Genomic DNA, 22,869 nt, shown 5'->3' on the forward strand with positions numbered 1-22,869 from the left:
CCTTGGTTGTCAGACTTCCATGCAGTTCGATTTTCTGGCAGTTCTCATTGGTTTTTGTTTCTGAATTTGTCAGTGTCCTTCTTTTGGTTGTGTGATGAGGCAAAGGTTAGCTAACTATACCTCCCTCTTTTAGGTTACAGATCTATTTTTTATTTTTTTAAGATTTTTAAATTGTTATTCTATTACAGTTGTCCCAGTTTTCTCCCTTTGCCCTCTTCCACCCTTCCCATACCCACTCCCACAGTAAATTCCCACACTGTTTTCCATGTCTGTGTGTCACCCACACATGTTCTTTAACTAGTCCCTTCCCCTTCTTTCCATCATTATCCCCTTCCCCCTGCCCTCTGGTCACTGTCAGTTACATGTTTCCATGCCTGTGATTGTATTTTGTTCATTAGTTTATTTTGTTCATTAGATTCTTCTTATAGGTTAGATCATATGATGTTTGTCTTTCATCCACTGGCTTATTTCACTTAGCATAATATTTTCCAGTTCCACTCATGCTGTTTTGGAAGGTAGGAGTTCTTTTTTTCTTTCTTTCTGCTGTGTAGTATTCCACTGTGTAAAAAATTTTATACATAACATAAATTTACTGTCTTAATCATTTTAAGGTAGGTCAGTGGTACTAAATACATTCCCATTGTAGTGCAAACATCACCATATCCATCCCTATATCTCTATTCACTTTGTAAAACTGAAACACTACCTATTAATTTTTTAAAAATCTTCATTCTCCCCTCCCCCAGCCCCTGACAACCACTATTATACCTTGTGTCTTTACAATTTTGATCAATCTAAGTACATTTGATACCTAAGTCCCTTTGTACCTAGTTCATTTCACTTAGCATTACATCCTCAAGGTTTATCTATGTTGTAGTATATTACAGAATTTCCTTTTTAAAGGCTGAGTAGTATTCCATTGTCTGTATATATGACACTTTGCTTACCAATTCATTCATCAATGGACACTAAGGTTGAAATCACATTTTAGCTACTGTGAATAAATCTTCTATGAACATGCATATACAAATATCTATTTGAGACCCTGCAGTCCATTATTTGAGTATATAGTCAAAAGTGGAATTACTGGACTATATAGTAATTCTATGTTTAACTTTTTGAGGAGCAACTGTACCATTTTCCAAAACAGCTCTACTTTTTACATCCCCACCAGTAGTGCACAAGCATCCCTAATTCTCCGTGTTGTTGCCCAACACTTCTTATTTTCTGGGTTTTGGTAATAGCCATCCTAGTGGATGTGAGATAAAAATCTCATTGTATTTTAAAATTTCTATTGATTGAAATATAATTGACAATGATCTATTGTTTTTAAATTTCTATTGATGGAAGTATAATTGACAATAATCTATTAGTTTTAGGTGGATGATATAGTGACTTGAAATTTCTATAAATTACAAAGAGAAGGATCATCAAGGAACATGTATAAAGGACCCATGGACAAAACCAAAGAGGGGAAGGATTGAGGGTGGGAGGTAGGGGTGAGTGGGAAAAATAGAACCAGAGACTTGGAAATAAAGAACAAACTGACAGTGACCAGAAGGGAGTGGGGAGGGCAGTAAAGGGAGAAAGAAGGGGAAGGGTCAAGTCAAGGAACATGTAAAAAGGACCCATGGGCATGGACAACAGGGTGGGAATTGGCTGTTGCAGTAGAGGTTGGGGGATAGAGGAGAGCAACAGGCAAAAAAAGTGGCACAATTGTAATTGAACAACAATTTAAAAACCTGTAAAAAAGTGCAGGTCTCAAAAAGACAAGGAGTCCTCACCACAAGGTTGAGCATCTCAGTGCCTTGGTTGAGAAAGTCTTGCAGTGAAGAACATTTTGGGTGAAATAAAGACACTTAGTGATGTGGTTGGTCTACTCTCTGTCCCAGACTCCTTAACTCCTTGCAGATGACCCTTTGAATATCACTACCCTAAAATATATGGTCCCTGACTATACTCCTAGTGTCATTCATTTCATTCCATTTGCTGTAGCCACAGTGACCCCTTTAACCCTAAACATGGCAAATGTCCACCTGCCTCAGGGCCTTGCATTCCTCTTCCTGGACTCATCTCTCTGCAGAGACCTCCACAACAGCTTCCTTCCTCTTCTTGCTCAAATGTCGCACTGTCAACGAGGATTTCTCAGACCATCTTATATAAAATGGACCCCTACAATCCACCTATCTATTTCATTCCACTTCATTGGCCTTTAATGGACTTACTGCCACTTGACATATTGCTTGTTTACTTCTAGATTGCTGCTCTTTCTTCACTAGAATATCAGCTCCATTAGGTCAGTGACTGTCAGGTTCACTTTTGTGTCCCCTACAACCATTAGAAGCCTGTGAAGACTGTGAGCTTAATCTTTAAAAAGGCAATTAACTCACTTGTGAACAATTACACACTGGGAAATAAGTACATTCCCTTCAGTTTCACTGTCAGTAAAATGAGAATAATTCCAGCTTTGTCAACATGTAGGAATCATGTCAGGATGGGCCTCCTTCCTGATATCTATTACTATGTAACCAAAAACAAACAAACAAACAAACCCAAAGTTAAAATTCCTGTATGTCTGACATGATGAGAAACCTGAAAACGACAAACTCCAATCATAATGATAAATGGCCAGTTTTTGCACAAGGTACTGAAGACCCAAAACTTGGGTGAAGTTCTCTGGAGAAGAGACACTTAGGTCTGTTTGAAGGGCCCACTCTCCTGGCCTTTCGGGCCTGTCTTCACTCCACGTCCAGAATGAAACTGAGGGATCCACACTGTTCTCACATTGTATCTCAGAGAGAAAACAGGCCCTTACTGGGGTTGTCACTTGACAAAGCACAGAGCTCAGCGGGACTGTTTGTCATCCTCTGCGCTTACCTACACACACTACATGGATTAGACACATGGATCAGCATAGCTTCTTTTCACTGAACATTGTGCCTCTGTGATACACCCAGGGTGGCATGTGTAGGCTTCTTCCTCTTGTTACCATGGCTACATAATTTTAGAGTTCCTTATAAAATGACATTTATTAAAGGCAGCATCATGGGCTGTCTATGGTACATGATCAGGATATTTGAAATGCAAAGGTCATTTATTCATTTAAAAGCACATTACACTTTCAAAAGGAAATGTCTGTACAGTTCATAAGGAGACACAATATCTTACTTTCTATAAGGACAAGCTCATTACTCTTAGAAAACAGCGCATTGCATTATTATTTTTAAATTTTATTTATTTAAATATTTATTTATTTATTTGTTGTTCAAGTACAGTTGTCTCAATTACCCTCCACCATTATCCCCAGCCCCACTCACCCCCACCTTCCACCTTGAATCCTCCCCCGTTGTCTTTGTCCATGGGTCCTTTACACATGTTCCTTGACCAGCCTTCCCCATTCATTGCCCCATTATTCCCCTCCTGCCTCCTGTCTCATCACTGTCAGTTTGTTCTTTATTTTCATGACTCTGGTTATATTTTGCTTGCCTGTTTGTTTTGTTGACTAAGTCCCACTTACAGGTGAGGTCACATGGTATTTGTCTTTCACTGCATGACTTATTTCACTTAGCATAATGCTCTCCAGACCCAACCATGCTTTTGCAAACGGTAGGAGCTCCTTCTTCCTTTCTGCTGCATAGTATTCCATTGTGTAAATGGACCACAATTTTTTGATCCACTCATTTGCTGATGGGCACTTAGGCTGTTTCCAACACTTGGCTATTGTAAGTTGAGCTGCTACGAACATTGGGGTGCATAGGTTCTTTTGAATTGGAAAACAGTATGGAATTTCCTCAAAATGAAGCATTTTTCCATGGCAGCTGTCATCGTTCTTGGTAGAAACCTAAGAATAACCTGAATCGTATACTTGCACATCTGGTTTATGTATGGCACAGACTCATTCCTTAGATACGGTATTAATTTCTCTGACAAAAATAGCACCATTTTATCCATGAGAAATGTCACCAGGGTACTCTAGAAATTGCATGGCTATTCATTCCCTCACTTTACACTGCAGTCAACATAGGGGTGCATGTATCTTTCTTTTCCCTTTTTAAAAAATATATTTTATTGATTATGCTATGACAGTTGTCCCATTTTCCCCCCTTCAATCCCGTCCACCTGCACACCCTCTCCCACTCACATTCCCCCACTTTAGTTCATGTCCATGTGTCATAAGTTCTTTAGCTTCTACATTTCCCATACTGTTCTTACCCTCTCCCTGTCTATTTTCTACCTACCGTCTGTGCTACTTATTCTCTGTACCTTTTCCCCCTCTCTCCTCCTCCCACTCCCCTGTTGCTAACCCTCCATGTGATCTCCATTTCTGTGGCTCTGTTCCTGTTCTAGTTGATTGCTTAGTTTCTTTTTCTTTTTGCTTTAGGTGTGGTTGTTAATAATTGTGAGTTTGCTGTCATTTTACAGTACATGTTTTTATTTTCTTTTTCTTAGATAAGCCCCCTTAACATTTCATAAAATAAGGGTTTGGTGATGATGAACTCCTTTAACTTGACCTTATCTGAGAAGCACTTCATCTGCCCTTCCATTCTAAATGAAAGCTTAGCTGGATAGAGCAGTCTTGGATGTAGGTCCTTGCCTGTCATGACTTGGAACACTTCTTTCCAGCCCCTTCTTGCCTGAAAGGTCTCTTTTGAGAAATCAGCTGACAGTCTGATGGGAACTCCTTTCTGAGGAACTGTCCCCTTATCTCTTGCTGCTTCTAGGATTCTCTCCTTCATTTTAATCTTGGCTAATGTAATTATAATGTGCCTTGGTGTGTTCCTCCTTGGGTCCAACTTCTTTGGGACTCTCTGAGCTTCCTGGACTTTCTGGAATTCTATTTCCTTTGCCAGATTTGGGAAGTTCTCCTTTAGTATTTGTTCAAATAACTTTGCCACTGGTTCCTCTTCCTCTTCCCCTTCTGGCACCCCTATAATTCGAATGTTGGAATGTTTAAAGATGTCCTGGAGTTTCCTGGGAGCTTAGGAACCTAAGCTTCTTCTCACTTTTTTGAATTATTATTTCTCCATTCTTTTCTATTTGGTTGTTTCTTTCTTCCTTCTGGTTTGCACCATTGATCTGAGTCCCAGTTTTCTTTCCATCACTGTTGGTTCCCTGTGCATTTTCCTTCATTTCTCTTATCGTAGCCTTCATTTTTTTCATCTAATTTGCAACCAAATTCAACCAATTCTGTAAGCATCCTGATCACCAGTGCTTTGAATTGTGCATCTGATAGGTTGCCTGTCTCTTGGTCGCCTAACAGTATTGGCTCTGGGGCTTTGATTTGTACTTCCGCTTGAGCTATTGTTTTTTTAATCTGGTTGCGCCTGTTACGTATGAGGGACGGAGGCTTAGGTGTTCCGTGGAGGAACACCTAAGGTGGGTGTTCTTAACTCTCCCTGTGCCTTAACTCCCACAGGTGTTTTCAATCAGTGTCCTGAGGTTCTATTTCCCAGTGCTGGGACCCTGGGTTGCGCGGTCTGTCTCGCTGCCCAATTACGCCTGGTTTATCTGCGTGCAAATGTGACCTGGACAGCCAGGCGCCTTGTGAACAATTCCTTGCTTCAGAGTTGCCACCTCGCTGGGTCTGTCCAGCTGCCTGTGCTTTTGCACTCCAGATGCTTACACGCTTGGGATGCCTTATGCGCCCGGGATGCCTTACACGTTGGTGCCACTGCTTTTTGTGCCACGACCCCTCTCAGCCCAGCTGCCCAACTCTGCCCCTCGTACCGGTCTGGATGAATGTGTATGTTTTAACTCCTTGGTTGTCTGACTTCCATACAGTTCAATTTTCTGTCAGATCTGGTTGTTATCTTGTTTCTGAATTGTTGCTGACCTTATTTTCGTTGTGCGAGGAGGCACAGTGTGTCTACCTACACCTCCACCTTGGCTGGAAGTCCTTCTTTTTGGGGTGCATATATATTCTGGAATTACTGTTTCTTTAGATAAATGCCCAGAAGTGAGATTGTTGGGTCATAATGCAGTTCTGTTTTTAATTTTTTCAGGAACCTACATACTGTTTTCCCTAGTAGCTGCACCAATCCGCAATCCCACCAACAGTGCCTGAGGGTTCCCTTTCGTCCACATCCTTGCCAAAGCTTGTTATTTTTTGCTTTATTGATGATAGTCATTTTTTAAAAAGTTACACTTGATTCAATATTTTTTCTATTAGTTTCCGATGTACAGTACAGTGTTTGGATTTTATTTAATGTATGAGGTGATCCCCCAGATAAGTCTAGCACCCACCAGGAATCATACATAGTTACTGCAATATTATTGACGACACTCCCTACCTCTGTACTTCACATCCTCATAACTATTTTGCAGCTATCAATCTGTACTTCTTAATCCATTCAAGCGTTTCATTCAGCCACCCGAGCACCCGCCCACAGAGAACAAACTAACGGTACAGAGAACAAACCATTAGTTTGTTCTCTGTATCTATGAGTCTGTTTCTGTTTGTTTTCTAGATTCCACATATATGTGAAATTCTCCATCTGACTTATTTCACTTGGCATAAAACCCTCTATGTCCCTCCACATGGTCACAAATGGCAAGGCTTCATTCTTTTATATGTCCGAGTAACATCCCATTACATATTTGTGGCACCTCTTCTTTATCCACTCGTCTGGTTGTAAGCACTGAAGTTGCTACTGTACTTGGCTATTGTAAGAAACGCTGCAAGACATGTAGGGATTAATATATATTTTCAAATGAGTGTTATGTGTTTCTTCAGATAAATACCCCAGAAGTAAAACTGCTGGGGCATAATGTAGTTCCATTTTCAATTTTTTTGTGTAACATCCACACTGCTTTCCATAGTGGCCTCAACAATCTGCATTCCCATCCACAGTGCCAGAGGGCCCTCCTTTGTCGACATTTTTGACTTGTTGTTTGTTCATGTATTGATGATAGCCCTTCTGACAGGTGTGAGGCGATAGTTCATTGTCTTTTAAATTTGCATTTCTTGAATGATTAACGATGTTGAGCATCTTTTCGTATGTCTATTGGCGATCTGTATGTCCTCTTTGGAGAAACGTCTATTCAGGTCTTCTGCCCATTTTTCAGTTGGGTTGTTTGTTTCTTTGGTGTTAAGCTGTATGAGTTCTTTATAAATTTTGGATATTAACCCCTTACTGGATGTATTATTGGTAAATATTTTTTTCCAGTTGGTATGTTGTTTTTTTTTTTCATTTTGTTGATAACAATGTGCAAAATCTTTTTAGTTTGATGTATTTTCCTTTGTTTTCCTCCCTCAAGGGGATATGTCAGAAAAAATACTACTAAGACTGATGGGGGTATAAGGGGACTAAATGGTAATGGAAAAAAGATGATAAAAAAGGGAAAAACAATAAAGCCAAGAAAGAGAGAACAATGTCAGAAAGTTTACTGCCTATGTTTTCTTCTAGGAGTTTTATGGCTTAGGGTCTTACATTTAAGTCTTTAATAATTTTGACTTTATTGTTGTATATGGTGTAAAAAGGTGGTTTAGTTTCATTTGTTTGCATGTTCTGTCCATTTGGTCCCAAACCATTTATTGAACAGATGTTTTTTTTAATCTCATTGTATATACCTGCCTGTTTTGTCATAGATTAATTGAACATATAGGCATGGGTTTATTTTATTTTTAAAAAATATATTTTATTGATTATGCTATTACAGATGTCCAATTTCCCCCCTTCATCCCCCTTCAACCTGCACACCCTCTCCCACCCACATTCCCTCCTTTAGTTCATGTCCATGTGTCATACTTATAAGTTCTTTAGCTTCTACATTTCCCATACTGTTCTTACCCTCCCCCTGTCTATTTTCTATCTACCATCTACGCTACCTATTCTCTGTACCTTTCCCCCCTCTCTCCTCCCACTCCCCTGTTGCTAACCCTCCATGTGATCTCCATTTCTGTGGCTCTGTTCCTGTTCTAGCTGTTTACCTAGTTTTTTTGTTTTGTTTTGTTTTGGTTTTAGGTGTGGTTGTTAATAATTGTGAGTTTGCTGTCATTTTACAGTACATGTTTTTATCTTCTTTTTCTTAGATAAGTCCCTTTAACATTTCATGTAATAAGGGTTTGGTGATGATGAGCTCCTTTAACTTGACCTTATCTGAGAAGCACTTTATCTGCTCTTCCATTCTAAATGAAAGCTTGGCTGGATAGAGCATTCTTGGATGTAGGTCCTTGCCTGTCATGACTTGGAATACTTCTTTCCAGCCCCTTCTTGCCTGTAAAGTCTCTTTTCAGAAACCAGCTGACAGTCTGATGGGAACTCCTTTGTAGGTAATTGTCTCCTTATCTCTTGCTGCTTCTAGGATTCTCTCCTTCATTTTAATCTTGGCTAATGTAATTATGATGTGCCTTGGTGTGTTTCTCCTTGGTTCCAACTTCTCTGGGACTCTCTGAGCTTCCTGGAGTTTCTGGAATTCTACTTCCTTGGCCAGATTGGGGAAGTTCCCTTTTATTATTTGTTCAAATAACTTTTCCACTTGTTCCTCTTCCTCTTCCCCTTCTGGTACCCCCATAATTTGGATGTTGGAACATTTAAAGATGTCCTGGAGGTTCCTAAGCCTCTCCTCACTTTTTTGAATTTTTGTTTCTTCATTCTTTTCTTATTGTATGTTTCTTTCTTCCTTCTGGTTCACTCCATTGATTTGAGTCCCAGTTTCCTCCCATTACTATTGGTTCCCTGTACATTTTCCTTTACATCACTTAGCATAGCCTTCATTTTTTCATCTAATTTGTGACCGAATTCAACCAGTTCTGTGAGCAGCCTGCTTACCGGTGTTTTGAACTGTTCATCTGATAGGTTGACTATGTCTTTGTCGCTTAGTTGTATTTTTTCTGGAGCTTTGATCTGTTCTTTTGTTTGGGCCATTTTTTTTTTTGTCTTGATGTGCCTGTTACATAGTGAGGGGCAGAGCCTTAGGTGTTCACCAGGGTGGGGTAACCCGGTCACTGGGTTGTGATGCTGTATGTGGGGCAGGGGTCCAAGAGGGAACAATGGCGCCTGCTCCACTCTCTGCTGGGTTTCAGTCACTTCCCCCATTTTCCCCAAGTAAATTGGGCCCTTCTGGTGCTGGTGGGTGGGTTTGTGTACTTTCTAGGACCCTGTGGGCCTCTCCAATGAACTCTCCTGTGAGGCTGGACACCTCAACCCCCACAGGTGTTCTCAACTGGTGTTTGAGGCTTTATTTCCCTGGGCTGGGACACAGTGTGACCCACTCCCCAGTTTTGCCTGGTTTATCTGTGTGCGAATGTGGAACCACCCAGTCCGCCAACCACCTTGTACACTCCGCCCCTGCACAATCTGCTGCCTTGTTGGGTCTGCCTGCTGCCACCATGCGTGTCTGGGGTCCACCAGCCACGGATTTGCCACAGCAGCCCAACTCCACCCCTCCTAGCGGTCTGGATGAATGTGTCTACTTTAACTCCTTGGTTGTCGGACTTCCATACAATTCAATTTTCTGACAGTACTAGTTGTTTTTTGTTTCTAAATTGTTGTTGTCCTTCTTTTGGTTGTGCGAGGAGGCACAGTGTATCTACCTATGCCTCCATCTTGGCCCGAACTCTCATTAATCTTTTTTTATTGTTTTTTAGACTCCAAATCATTCACTTGTACTCTGATATTTATTCCTTTCTATCTACTCACTTTTGCTGTGCTTGTTGTTCTTTTCCTAGTTCCTTTACATTTAAGGTTAGATTCCTTATTTGAGATTTTTTTCTTGTTTCTTGAAGTAGGCCTGAATTGCTGTGAATTTTTCTCTTAGAACTGCCTTCTCTCTGTTTCTCATAGATTTGGAGTCGTTGGGTTTTCATTTTCATTCGCCTCAGGGTATCTTTTGGTTTCTTCTTTGATTTCACTGTTAACCCTCTCATTGTTTAGTAGCACGTTACTTAGCCTCCATGTGTTCGCTTCTTAGTTCTCTTCTTGTAATTTATTTCTAGGTGTATACCATTGTGGTCAGAGAAGATGCTTGATGTGATTTCAGTCTTCTTAGATTTATTGAGAATTGTTTTGTGGCCTAATATGTGGTCTGTCTTGGAAAATGTTTTATGTATGCTTGAAAAGAAGCTACATTCTACTGCTTTGGGATACAATTGCCTGAATAGATCAATTAAATCCATCTGGTTTAATGTGTCATTTAGGGCCATTGTTTTCTGGTTGATCTTCTGTTTGGAGTACATATCCATTCATGTCAATGGGATGCTGAAATCTCTTACAATGTCTGTACTACTACTGATGTCTCCCTTCATACCCTTTGATATTTGCTTTATAAACTTGTGTGGTCCTACGTTGTCTGTGTAAATGTTTGTGAGGGTTATATCCTCTTGTTGGATTGATAATGTAATGTTGTTCTTTTTTATTTTAATTTTTAATTGATTGTAGAAATAGAGGAAGGAGGGGGAAGAGAGAGACAGAGACAGAGAGAGAGGAAGAGATGTGAAAGAGAAACACTGATCGGTTGCCTCCCATATGCTCCTTGACCAAGGACTGAACCCATAACCTAGGTATTTGCCCTAACCGGGATTGAACCCAGAACCTTTTGGTGTACAAGACAATGCTCCAGCCAACTGAGCCACCAGCCCTTCCTCATCTCCCATATCTTTTGTTTTAAAGTTGATTTTGCCTGATATAAGTATTGCTGCTCCAGCTTTAAAATTGTTTTAATTTGTGTGAAATATCCTTTTCCATCCCTTTACTTTCAGTGTGTGTGTGTGTGTGTGTGTGTGTGTGTGTGTTTTCTTGTCTATTCAGCCACCCTATGTGGTTTGATGGAGAATTTAATTCATTTGCATTTAAAATGAATGATAAATATGTACTTACTGTCATTTTATTATTCATATTTATAGTTTTCTTTCTTTCTTCTTCTTTAAGAATTCCCTTTAACATTTCTTATAATACTGGCTTAGTGGTGATGAATTTCCTTAGATTTTTTTTTTTTTTTTGTGGTTGTTCAGTTGGGAAGCTCTTTTTCTCTCTGTCAATTCTTAATGATAGCCTTGCTGGGTAGAGTAGTCTAGATTGTACATCCTTGCTTTTCATCACATCTGCTATGTCTTCCAGACCTGGCAGGGTGGTCTCATGTACCAGGTGTCCTGTGGGGTCCTGTGTGGCCCAGTGGCACAGTCGCCCTGATCATCTAAACTGGGTGCTCCAGAGGTGTCAGTCTCTCCTGACCTCCAAAGTTTCTGTTGGAAAATCAGCTGACAGTGCTATGGGAGCTCCCTCGTAGATAACTAACTGCTTTTCTCTTGCTGCTTTTAAGTTTCCCTCTTTGTCTTAAATATTGGCATTTTAATAATGATGTGTCTTGGCATGGACTACTTTGGGTTCTTCTTGTTTGGGACTCTCTGAACTTCCTGAACTTGTGTTTCTATTTCCTTCCCCAGGTTAGGTAATTTTATAGTAATTATTTCTGCAAATAGATTTTAATGTTTTGCTCTCTTTCGCTTCTCTTTCTGGTATGCCAATGGTACAAATGTTGGTAACTTGATGTTGTCTCCGAGGTCCCTTAAACTAATGTCATTTTAAAATTCTCTTTGCTTTTGGCTGCATTTATTAGGTGTTTTCTACTCCCTTGTTTTCCAAATCACTGATGTGATCCTCTGCTTCATCTTACTCATTGTTGATTCCTTCTAGTGTATTCCTCCTTTTAATTTTAATGTATTCCTCATTTCTTTCATTATTTTTTATTTGTTTATTTATTTACTTATTTATTTATTCATTTATATTTTTCCATTACCATTTATCCCCACATACTCTCTTTCACCTCCAGCAAAACCCATCCCCTCTCAATCATTGTGCTGTTATGCTTTTTAAAATGTTTTCTATGTTCTTTTTGGAGTTCTGAGTTTACCTACTCTTCCCCTAATTTGTTGAGCAACCTTCTAACTACTGCTCTGAACTCTGTCTGGTAGAATGCTTGCTCCAGTTCATTTTAGTGCTATTTCTGAAATTTTATTCTTCTCTTTTATTTCAGTCTTGTTTCTTTATCTTTTCATTCTGACTGGCTCTCTGTGCTTGTTTCTAGGTATTAGGTACATCTGCTATGTCTCACAGACTTGGCAGGGTGGTCTTCTGTTCCAGGTGTGCTGTGGGGCCCAGCAACACAGCCTCCCTGATCACCTAAGCTGCGTGTTCCAGAGGCGTTCTTTGTGGGGGCTGTTTCTGCACTCCTATTGGCATTATAGCTGGACTTTGATTGCTGTTGGCATGCCAGTGGTTGGAGTTGACCCTCAGGCTGACTGGCTGGGAGGACTGGCCATGACCACAGCAAGAGCTTACCCCACAAAGCAGATTTACCTCAGTGCTGTTCTGGTGTTTGCTGAAGACCACCCTTTGGGTATTTAATTAGTGGAGCTGACTGAGTGGTGCTGTGTTGTCATCTGAGGCTGGCCACAGGGTGTGTTGGTTCTGGGGATGTGGGGGAAGAGTTCTTGTACAGGCTAAGGTCAGCCACATTCCGGGTGTGGCCCAGGGTAACCTGCCAGGAGCTGCAATGTGATCTTCAGTTGGTCACTCCCTGTCTGGGACTGAGGACGTGTGGGATAAGTCACGCTGGGACCTGAGGCCAACTGCCACCAGCGCTGAGTCTGGGGTCACTCAGTGGACCCCACTGAGTGTTTATGAGTGAGTGAGTCTGTGCACAGGCCCTTTAAGAGGATGCTTGGGCTTCCAGCAGCCCTCCATCTCACCCAGATAAAATCTCTGCTGAGTTAGATGGAGCAAGGTCTCAGGGAGTCATCAGGGTGTGGTGGGCCGTGTTCACCAAGTTAATGCAGATACAGATTTGGTGTTCACCATCAAACTATTTGGGGGTGGGGGAGGGCTCAACGTGGAAACAACAGCAGCTTTTTCCCTGAAGCCACACAATGCACCCCTTCCACAATGCACCAGAATGTCTCTGGTGCCTTTCAAGCTGCTGGCCAGCGGTAAAGTTTGCAGTAAGTATCTTTGATCAGTGTGTCTGTGTGGGGGCCCTTTGAGAGGGGGTGTGTGTTTTCCAAAGCCCTCTATCTCCTTGGGACAAACTCCTTATCAATTTTCATAGGCAGCTGTGTGAGGACTCCACTTCCTGGCACTGGAGCTCCAGGCTGGGGAGCTTCATGTGGGGCTGGGACCCCTCACTCCCTAGGAGGGACCTCTGCAGTCAAGATATCCCTGCCGATTCTCAGCATGGGCGTGGGACCAGCCTGATTTGCACCTCTGTCCCTCTTACCAGTTTAGCCATGACTTTTTTCTTTCCTTAGTTATGGGAGCTCTGTTCCGCTAGTCTTCAGACGGTTCTCCAGGCTAATTATTCTATATATATTTAGAGAAACAAAGGGAGGGAGAGAAACATCAATGTGTGATTGCCTCTCACATGCCCCCACTGGAGACCTGGCCTGCAACTCAGGCATGTGCCCTGACTGGGAATCGAACCAGTGACCCTTTGGTTCACAGGCTGGCTCTCAATCCACTGAGCCACACCAGCCAGGGCTGACCCTTCATCTTTTGATTATGTCTATTAAGTGACACCCTTGCTGACCTCTCATATATTTTGTTCCTAAGGACAACATGTCAGGAGCCCTCTTTTACACCTCTGCACACCAGGCTGCACTCTGATAATGCTGTTTATGATGGTTATTACTCTCACCTTGTTTATGAGGGCTGCATGCTGGCCTCTGCTTCCCAAATTTTATTATCCCTCTTGCTACTATAAAGTTCTGTTCTGTAACAGGATCTCCTGTTTTCCGCTCTGATCTCTGGAGGGTGCCCACCACATGCATTTCAGTGATGCAGTGTTCCTTCACCAGTGCACTTCTCACCAGTTCTTCTGAGGATCCTAGTTGGGTTCAGGGTTTCTAGCTTAGATAGGAGACACGTCCCAGTGTGTCCCCTATTCTGAGGTCTACTGGTCCCTAACCCCACTGGAACGGTGTCCTGCAATTCAATTCTGAAGCTCACCATCCAGAGTTGGCACATTTTCCAGTGATTAAGAGCAAATTCCTTCAGAATAGTACCCTGAAATCAACATTAGCCTCACATTTGGAGTTCCCAGGCCACTCACACTTTTGTCCAATGAGCTACTTCATGGGTATCCATAGTCTTCTTAGGTTGGATATTTTGCTGAAATGACTCATAGCACCACACAAAATGGTACTGTTATAATTATAGTTTTACTACAATTTTGGACAAGGTAAAGGGAGAGAAACGTAGGGACAGATTATTGAGAATTCATTCCACTGGCAAAGCAGCCAATGTCCTCCCCGAAAGGAGGCAGGACACCTCATGCTCAGCCACATCAAAGGGTTTAACAACCACCAGCTCATCTGATCAGCAGTGTCCAGAGTTTTCATCGGGGCTTCATTACATAGGCAGATGTGATTGACATGGGCCATTATCTCAAACTCAATCTCTATTTCCACGTCAATTTCTAGATGGCAGCCTGGCTCAAAGCACAACCTACCAACCACACAGTTGGTGTTCTGAGTGAGTCATACTGTAAGCACTTTGTATTAGATGGGATACAAGGAGCGCTGAATACAAATTGTTGTTAAAATTTAGGGGAGTAGATAGATCCAATCATGAGGCTGACAACTTCAACTTTACTGCACCAGATAAGGAGAAAACACCTCACATGCTTGCCCCTGGTAGGGTACCAGCCTGTTACAGAAATCAGACTGTCTCTGAGGGGATTTATGGGAATCAATCTGCATTCTGGACCAGCTCTAGCCTGAACACCCAGTAGTAGACACATCATGGAACTGTCTCTGGTCCACCCTCCACCCCTCATGACCAACTCTTACAATCTCACACGCCCCCTCTTCCGCAAGGTTCCCTGAGTGGTCAGCAAAGGGCTTCATTAGCAGGGACCACAAGGGAGACACAGTCTACACAGCAGAGTGGACACATGAAGGAGAAAGAAAAATTAACAGAAGCAATCCAAGTATTAGTAAACATCTTTCTACCATAACATTGTGCCTACACACAAATACACAAACATATCTTTCTCCCTCTCTCTCTCGCACATACACACAGGCCATTCTGATGAGGCAAGTGATGGTCCAGCGTGCTTCACATCCTCTCAGCTTCATGTCATTTTGGCTGCACGGTTGAAGGGCAGCAAATCTCCCAAAGCTGGGATGCCTGAAGGCCGGGATCTGTATCTTTCGGATTTAGTTCCCAGGATTCTCATACAAGCATGCTGTTCATCTACAAGATGCATATTAGTCAGAGTTAGTACTTACAGAAATGATGACAAAAGAGTGGTGAGGTGGGTTACAATTTCCCACCATTACAGTTCTCCACTGTTACACATATGTTTCTATGTGGGTGTGTATCGGTGTGATAAGGGCATTAGAGTGAGGACACCCAGATATAAAACTCAAGGGACACAGGAACCCACAGGTTAGGATGGGGGGACCTGATGGACAGGCCAACAGGGGACAGGGAGCAGGAAAAAGGTTGAGAGAGAGATTCAAACATCCATGGGGCTAGAATTCCAGAGAGTGAGCAGAGACTGAAGGATGACATGAGGACCCTGGAGAGAGAGAAGGCTGAACTTGAGTGTGGGGGCCATTTCAATAAAGGAAGTGTTGGGGCGTGAAGCAGAAGGTTTCTAAACTCTTGTGCCGGAAGGGTGAAGAGCGGGCTTGAGTCAGTGACAAAATAAGTCAGGTAGTTTCCAGAGGCAGCACAGCAGTTAGTTTCAGTTCTGAACCCGCTGAGGAGCTCACAGTTGCTCTCAAAGCTGGGTCTGCGCCTCGTGGTTGCAGCATCTCTGGTGCGTAGGCAAGCTAATGTGGACCTTCAAGAGCTTCAAGATGTCCTTCAGCCAGGCTTTCAACTTATCCAGGTGCCAACATCTCTGAGTAAGTAAGAGTTACTGAGGCTCCCACTGGAGTCTGAAAAGTAGCTTACCTACTGGGAGTGGCTAGGGCCAGTGAAAGAGGGCAGGAAGACCTTAGAACGTTCAGAACCCAGAACAGCATAAAAATGTGGAGGGAGTGGTACAAAAATCAGAAAGAGCTTAGAGCCTGCAGAGCCCAGAATTATCTAGAAGATCTGGGGTGCCAGGCACCAGATGAATCTAGACGAAGCAGACATTGACGGGGTGGGTGTTGAGGGCCAGGAAGAGCTGCTGGGAGTGTGCTTAGCCCAGGAGATTCTAAAGAATGGGATGGGGCTATGATCAAGGGCCAGAAAGTCTGGGAGTGTGGGGCACCCACAAGAACCCAGAAAAAGAAGGAAGGAGGTAAGGGGATGAGAGGGGAACTGTTCTAGATAATTGAGGGGTGAATCTTGAGGGTAAAATAATTTTACCGGGGTTGGGACTACTTCTTCACAATTCCTTTATGCAAAATGTTGCCTTAGCATACCCCCACCCCCAGTTTAAACTGCAGGTCTAGCATGCTCCTTTAGTAGGGCTTGGGCTTGTCCAAATCCACACCATTTCCCAACCAAGTTCTGTTTTTAAACTTCTGGGGGATCCTCTGCAGCACAGAGCTTCATCTTCCCTCTGTCCTGATGCTAATTTGTGCCGCCGAGTCTTCCTGCCCCAAGGACCCTCCCGTGGCCACTTCACTGCTCTGACTTCCTCCTGGTGGCCACGCTGCAATGACTCCTCCTCTGGAAATGCCTCCTCACCAGAGCCCAAGGTCTGTACTTAGGGCGCCCCCTGCTGCTCTTCATAATGAAGCAGGAGGCTTTCAAAGCCTTCTCTAGGCTCCACTCCAGAATTTCACCTATGAGCCCTCCCCTGCCCAGAGCTCAGATCAGCGCACTGCCCCCTGGTGGCCACATTATGTTGACTCCTCCTCTCACATCCAGAAATGCTGCCCCACCAGCGCCCAGTATCTGCACTTCCTGCTCTTCATCCGGAGGAAGGAGGCTTTCACAGCCTCCTCAAGGCCCCACTGCAGAGTTCCACCTCCCCTACCGGATGCCCTCCCCTGCTCAGAGTCCAGATCAGCGCACTTCCTCCTGGTGGCCCCTCATATCCGGAAATGCGCCCTCCCCCTCCCTCAGCACCCAGTGACTGCACTTATGGCGCCCCCTCCCGCTCTTCATACTGAGGCAGGAGACTTTCTAAGCCTCCTCAAGCCCGACTCCATAATCTCACCTTTGAACCCTCCCCATCCCCTAAATCCCGTGCAGGCTCATAGCACTGGCCCCTCTTACCCCATGGAGCTGTCCTCCTCGCTTCGTGGGTTCCCTGCAGATCAGGACCCGGCTCTGCCCCTGGCTCAGAGGCCAAATCATTGCCCGGACTGCCTCAGGGCGGCCATGTTATGTTGACTCCTTCCCTCGAATCGCGAAATGCCGTTGCCGCCCCAAACACAAGCACGCAGTACCTGCAGTTCTGGTGCCCTCTCCTGCTCTTCATCGCGGGGCAGGATGTTTTCAAAGCCTCCTCAAGGGCCCCGCTCCAGAATTTCAGGTTTCAGTCCCCCCCACCCCCAAAGCCCCGTACAAGCTCAAGCACTGGCACCTCTTGCCCCATGGAGCTGTCCTCCCGGCCCCTCCTGTGCTCCCTGCAGATTTGGGTCCCTCCCTGCTCAGAGCCCAGGCCACTCACCCGAAAGTGAGAAGGGAGTCAGCACAGACCAGTCCTGAGACCATGTTCCAGTCGGGCAATCCTTCCTTCTCTCGGTTTCACCTTCATCTTCTTTGTCAGGGGGGTAGAGTTAGTCCCACGATGAAAACAAAGTTCAGAATGAAAATTTCCCGCCGGTGGTTGTTGAATCCGCAGTGGAAGAATTGGTCCAGGCAGCCAAGACAGGACTCTGTGTGTGTTACTTGGCTGTGTGTGTCTATAATAGGGCAGGTTGTCTTTAAGAATTCACGAGCACTGGGTAAGCATAAGTCTGGATTCATGGGCAGAAATTAAACCAAAGTCTCTTGTGCTGGTTGGCGACAACACATCATCTTTCTGAAGAAATGTGTGATGTTTCTTTGTAAACTTTGCACATCCACCAGGTAGTATGCAGCTGAAGCTGTCTTGCGAAGTGCAAAGATTAGCACCCTTTTTATTAGAAATGGACACAGTAGGTCTAATACTGTTAGGGCCCACCCCATTCCATATGTCATTAATTTCTCTCTGACAATTTTCCAAATCTTATCTGTGAGAAATTCAGCCACTGCTACTCACTGCATACTCCATGACCTCGTCCATTCAAAATAAAATGAGCGGCTCCGATGAAACACTGCAATGCTTGTTTTCGTTGTTATCAGTCCAAGGTATGGCCTCACTGTAGGAGAGCTGGCCTTTTCATGGAGAAGCACTGGATCTGCCACTCCCCCATAAAGGGGTGGCACACACTCTTGGCCAATGAGTGTGGGCTACATTGCCAAGAACCACCTGCGATCCAAAACTACTTGCTGCACCAACTGGATTGAGGTTGAAGCTGACCAATGGGGCAAATGCTGGAGGGAGTAAGAGGCAAGGGAGCCTCCTACAGTGTGTGGGGGGCGGGGCGGGTGGTATATAAAGCTGTGCAACTGCAGAAGCAACCTGCAGAAGCAACCGCAGAAGCATCGTGTATAACGAGTGAACATTTCAAAGTCATTTTAATGCTGTGATGGGCTAAAGACTGGTCCCCCAAGAGCCTGGCTTTTCCCTTACAAGTGGAAGCCTGATGACACGATAGAGACCAGGAAGGCCACAGCAGCCCTAACCGCCAGCATTGTTCTAACCCCACATACACTTTCACTTCATCCTTACGGAACAAAATTACACAGCTTTTGAAGGTATTCTGCCATAACTCGCACACACTGTCTATTGTAACTGCTCCTGAACAGCCATCAGCATTTGCACTCCAGTGGACGAAAGATCCTGCCTGCTGCCAGCTGCCCCACGGCCCCACTACAGACTCACTCCCCCAAACCTCACCTGGGCATCCACCTCAAGGCAGATGTTTGTGTTGTCACGTGTGTGCTTTGTTTGATATTTTCACAAACTAGGTGTGTCCGCATGAAAGAGAGGCCACACCAGACACCAGACACAGGAATTGAGGAATGAATTCTACCATGTGAGTTGTCTTGCTTTTTGCTTTTTGCTATGTTGGTTAGTGAGCATAGTTTGAATCCTAGAGGACCTGAAAAAGATGTAAGTAGATGGTTGGAACCCGAGCTGGCAGCAGGGAATGACGTGGAGGGAAGGGCTCCTGTGCAGAGTTAGGACGAGAGAATTGGAAGGCCAGGGAAGGGTTTGGGCTCTTGGATGTATCTGGGATCAAGGGGACCTACGGTTTCCATGGAGAAGGGCTTTTGAACAGGGCTCAGGATGTGTCTCAGTCAGGGGTAGATCTACCATTTAAGGGGGAAGCAACTGAAATCAGTGCAGTGAAGTCGAGAGTGTCATCCTTTCGGACATGTACACTGCATCAAGTGTGAGGTATGTGTTAGCACCTGATGGTGGGCCCAAAGCTTACTTAGATTGGGCGTTTTCAGGCCCTAAACCACATGCCTATGTTGCTAAGCCATGTATAACACACTCATGTCCCCTCTTATAAATAAGGAAAAATATTTGTTTTAAGTTTTTACTATGATAACTTTGAAACATACAAAGGAAAGAATAAGAGTCATATACCCACCACGAAGAGAAATTTTTCATATTATTGGTTATATTTGCCATGTATCTATCTGCATCTACCTAACTTCTAAATTTTAAATCTGTTTTTCAGTTTTTCTCTGGAACATTTACAAATTAATTACAGAAATACAAAACTCTGTCCTTAATTCGTCCACCTGCTTGTCTTCAGAAGGTGAGAGTTTCTTTTCGTAACCATAATTCCTTTCACGCACCTAACAGAACAGTAATTTGTTCACGTCATCTAATACCTAGTTCACGTTCAAACTTCTTCACCAGTGTGTGGCTATTTCAAACAGCAGCAGTAGGAAACCCAGACACCCAGACACGCACCTTTCTGAAAGAGTATGTTAAAAAATGTAGGTTAGCAGCTTGATTGAGTATGGCTCACCCACATGAAGTGCGCATTTAATCCTTTCAGTGTATTCACAGTTGTGAATCCCTCACTGCCCTCTGATGGGGACATTTTCAGAGTCCCCAAAGAATCTCCAAACCCATTTGAGTCACTTCCCAATCCTCCCACCCTCCCATTCCTGGCAATTATGAATCCACACTGTGTTTTCTGGATTTGCCTGTTCTGGTCATTTCATATAAGTGAAGCCATTTATGTAGTATGTGCCCTTTGTGTCTGGCTTCTTCCACTGACTGTTTTCAAGGTTCATCCACATCCTAACATGTACAGTTTTCCATTCCCATATATAAATGAAGAGTATTCCAGTGTATGGACACACAACAGTTTGGTTTTCCATCAATTGCTTGGTGGATATTTGAATTGTTTCACTTTTCGGCTTTTGTGAATAATGTGCTATGTACCCTTTTGGTGGGAAATCTGTTTTCCTTTCTCTTGGGCATATGCCTGGGGGTGGAGTTGCTGGATCAGAAACTCTTCTGAAGACAGAATCTGCCAGAACACTATCCAAGCAGCTCATTCAGGAAGGGAATGAGGATTTCCTACTAACTGTCTGTGATTCTGGCCAATTCAGAGAGTGTGCAGTGGAATCTTGTTGTAGTTTTTATTTGCATTTCAGTTATGACTAATGATGTAGAGCATTTTTCTGTTCTTATTGGTCTTGGGCATGTCTCCTTTGGACATCTATTTATTCATATGCTTTGCAGATTTTATGCTGAGATAATTTTGTTTTCCCTATTATCAGTTCTGCATGTCATTTAGCATATATTCTTGGTACAAGTCCCTTATACGATAGATGGCTTGCAGATTTCTTTGCCCATTCTGTGGGTTTTTCTTTTATTTCTTTAATGAGGTTCTCTGAAGCACAAAAGTTTGATGAGGTCCAGTTTATCCATTTCATTTTTGTGCATGTCCCCATATGTTTTGTGACATTTTTGTAGTCATGATCTAAGCACGGGCTTCACAGTGCATGTGATATCACTCTAGAAAGCCCTCCTTTTGCTGCAAACTTGAGTCTCTGCAGGGCCTAGGTGGGTGGTCTGGGGGCCCTTGTCTGGGTCTGTCTGGAACTTACTTGATAGTATCTCTCTCTCTTTCTCCTTTGTGTGGCCCACTTCTGTAAGCTGCAGGCCTAAATCCCATGGCATTCATTGAAATGTTCAGGGGAGGCCCCATGGATGAGGCCCCATGGATGAAGCCCCATGGGGAAACACACCAAATGGCAGCATAGACAGTACCAAAGAACCAGGTTGCCTGTAGAGAATTGAGGGGGAGTTCCTCCCAAAATATGTTCACATCCCACTTCTGGAACCTGTGAATGTGACCTAAGTTTGAAATGGGTTATTTGACGATATAATGAAGTTAAAGATTTCAAGATGAGATTATACTGGGTGTTCTGCATGAGTCCTAAATCCAATGATATGTTCCTTCTAAGAAACAGAAGATGGAATGACACGCAGAGGAGAAGGCCATGTGTAGATGGAGGCAGAGATGGGAGTGATGCAGCCACAAGAAAGGAATCCCAGCAGCCACTCAGGATGGAGAGAAAAGGAATGGAATCTCTCCTAGAACCTGTGGAGAAAATGTGGTCTTGCCCATACTTCGATTTGGATTTCTGACTTCCAGAATGCCAGAGAATAACTTTTTAAAATATTAAGCCATTTAATTTGTGGAAATTTATTATTTCAGCCACAAGAAACGAATGCACTCTATCGGTCAAAAAACAAAACAAAACAAAGCTCATTTCCAGTACAAATAGAGAGTTCTGTCTCCCAGTATTAACTTCACAGCCCCTCAGTTCCTGTGGGAACCTGATGGGACACCTAAGTGTCTGCAGGTGTCACATCCCCAGCTGCACTGCTGCATCCCCCGCCCTGTTCCTGCCCTGAGCCCACTGTATTGTCTGAGACACAAGGGCAGTCACTGACTGTCTGCTCCTTCCTACCCCGAGATGCAGGCACGTCCTGTGCAGAGGGGCTTCCCTTATCCCTGGACACTCATTCCTGCTGGGGAAACAGGACCCAGGCTGGACAATGTTCTTAAAAACCATGGCTTTTAGGGTAAGGAGTTGGTACTGTCACCTCCAATAAAGAATATTTAGGGATGGCTTTTGAGTCTCTTTCATAGTATGATTGTGGTTTTTATAAACACAATGAATGTGTTTTATTTATTCTTTTTGATGCTAAAAGAATCTCAAATATTTTTAACTTTGTGTTTATTGTTGGCATTATTACAGATGTTCTCATCTCTCTCCCTGCACCCACCTCCACCTGGTCCCCACCCTCATTCCCTCTGGCCATCACACACTGTTGACTGTGTCTGTGGGCTATGCATACCTTTTCTTTGGAAAATCCCTTCACCTTTTATCCAGTTGCCCCTTTCCTTTCTCATCAGACAGCTGTCAGCCAGCCTGTTTTATGTGTCCATGCCTCTGTTTCTACTTTGTTCATCAGTTTATTTTGTTCATTAGAATCTACATGGAAGTGAGATCCTATGATATTTGTTGTTGTTTTTTTTTTTTTCTGACTGGCTTAGCTCACTTAGCACAATAATCTCCGGGTCCATCCATGCTGTTGCTAAAGGTAGAAGTTCCTCCTTTTTATGGTCTCAGAGTATTCCCTTGTGTAAATGCACCACCGCTATTTTACCCAACCTTTTGCTGATGGACACTTGGGCTGTTTCCAGATCTTGGCTGTTGGACATAATGTGGCTATAACTATAGAGGTGCGAGGCCCACATATTCTTTCAAATTGTTTTTTTTTTTATTCTTAGGATATATTCCCAGAAGTGAAATCACTGGGTCAAAAGCAATTTCCATTTTTAATTTTTGAGCAAACTCCATACTGTTTTCCCAGTGACTGCACCAGTCTGTGTTCCCAGCAACAGTGCACTAA

At 43.5% G+C, this 22,869-nt stretch overlaps 2 long non-coding RNA genes across 2 annotated transcripts; one reads left to right on the forward strand and one right to left on the reverse strand.

Moving 5' to 3' along the window:
* Positions 1-14,133: 14,133 nt before the first annotated feature.
* LOC118497677 lies at positions 14,134-15,592 on the reverse strand. The gene is made up of 2 exons (XR_004900199.1): positions 15,382-15,592; positions 14,134-15,188 (listed from the first exon to the last, which is right to left on the reverse strand). It is a non-coding gene; the product is annotated as an uncharacterized LOC118497677 (long non-coding RNA).
* A 130-nt stretch (positions 15,593-15,722) lies between these two features.
* LOC118497670 lies at positions 15,723-22,081 on the forward strand. Its single transcript, XR_004900190.1, has 4 exons — positions 15,723-15,847; positions 18,939-19,083; positions 19,661-19,741; positions 21,411-22,081. It is a non-coding gene; the product is annotated as an uncharacterized LOC118497670 (long non-coding RNA).
* The last annotated feature ends 788 nt before the right edge of the window (positions 22,082-22,869 follow it).

This window comes from Phyllostomus discolor, chromosome 12, assembly GCF_004126475.2.
Source record: "Phyllostomus discolor isolate MPI-MPIP mPhyDis1 chromosome 12, mPhyDis1.pri.v3, whole genome shotgun sequence".
Classification (NCBI taxonomy): Eukaryota; Metazoa; Chordata; class Mammalia; order Chiroptera; family Phyllostomidae; genus Phyllostomus; species Phyllostomus discolor.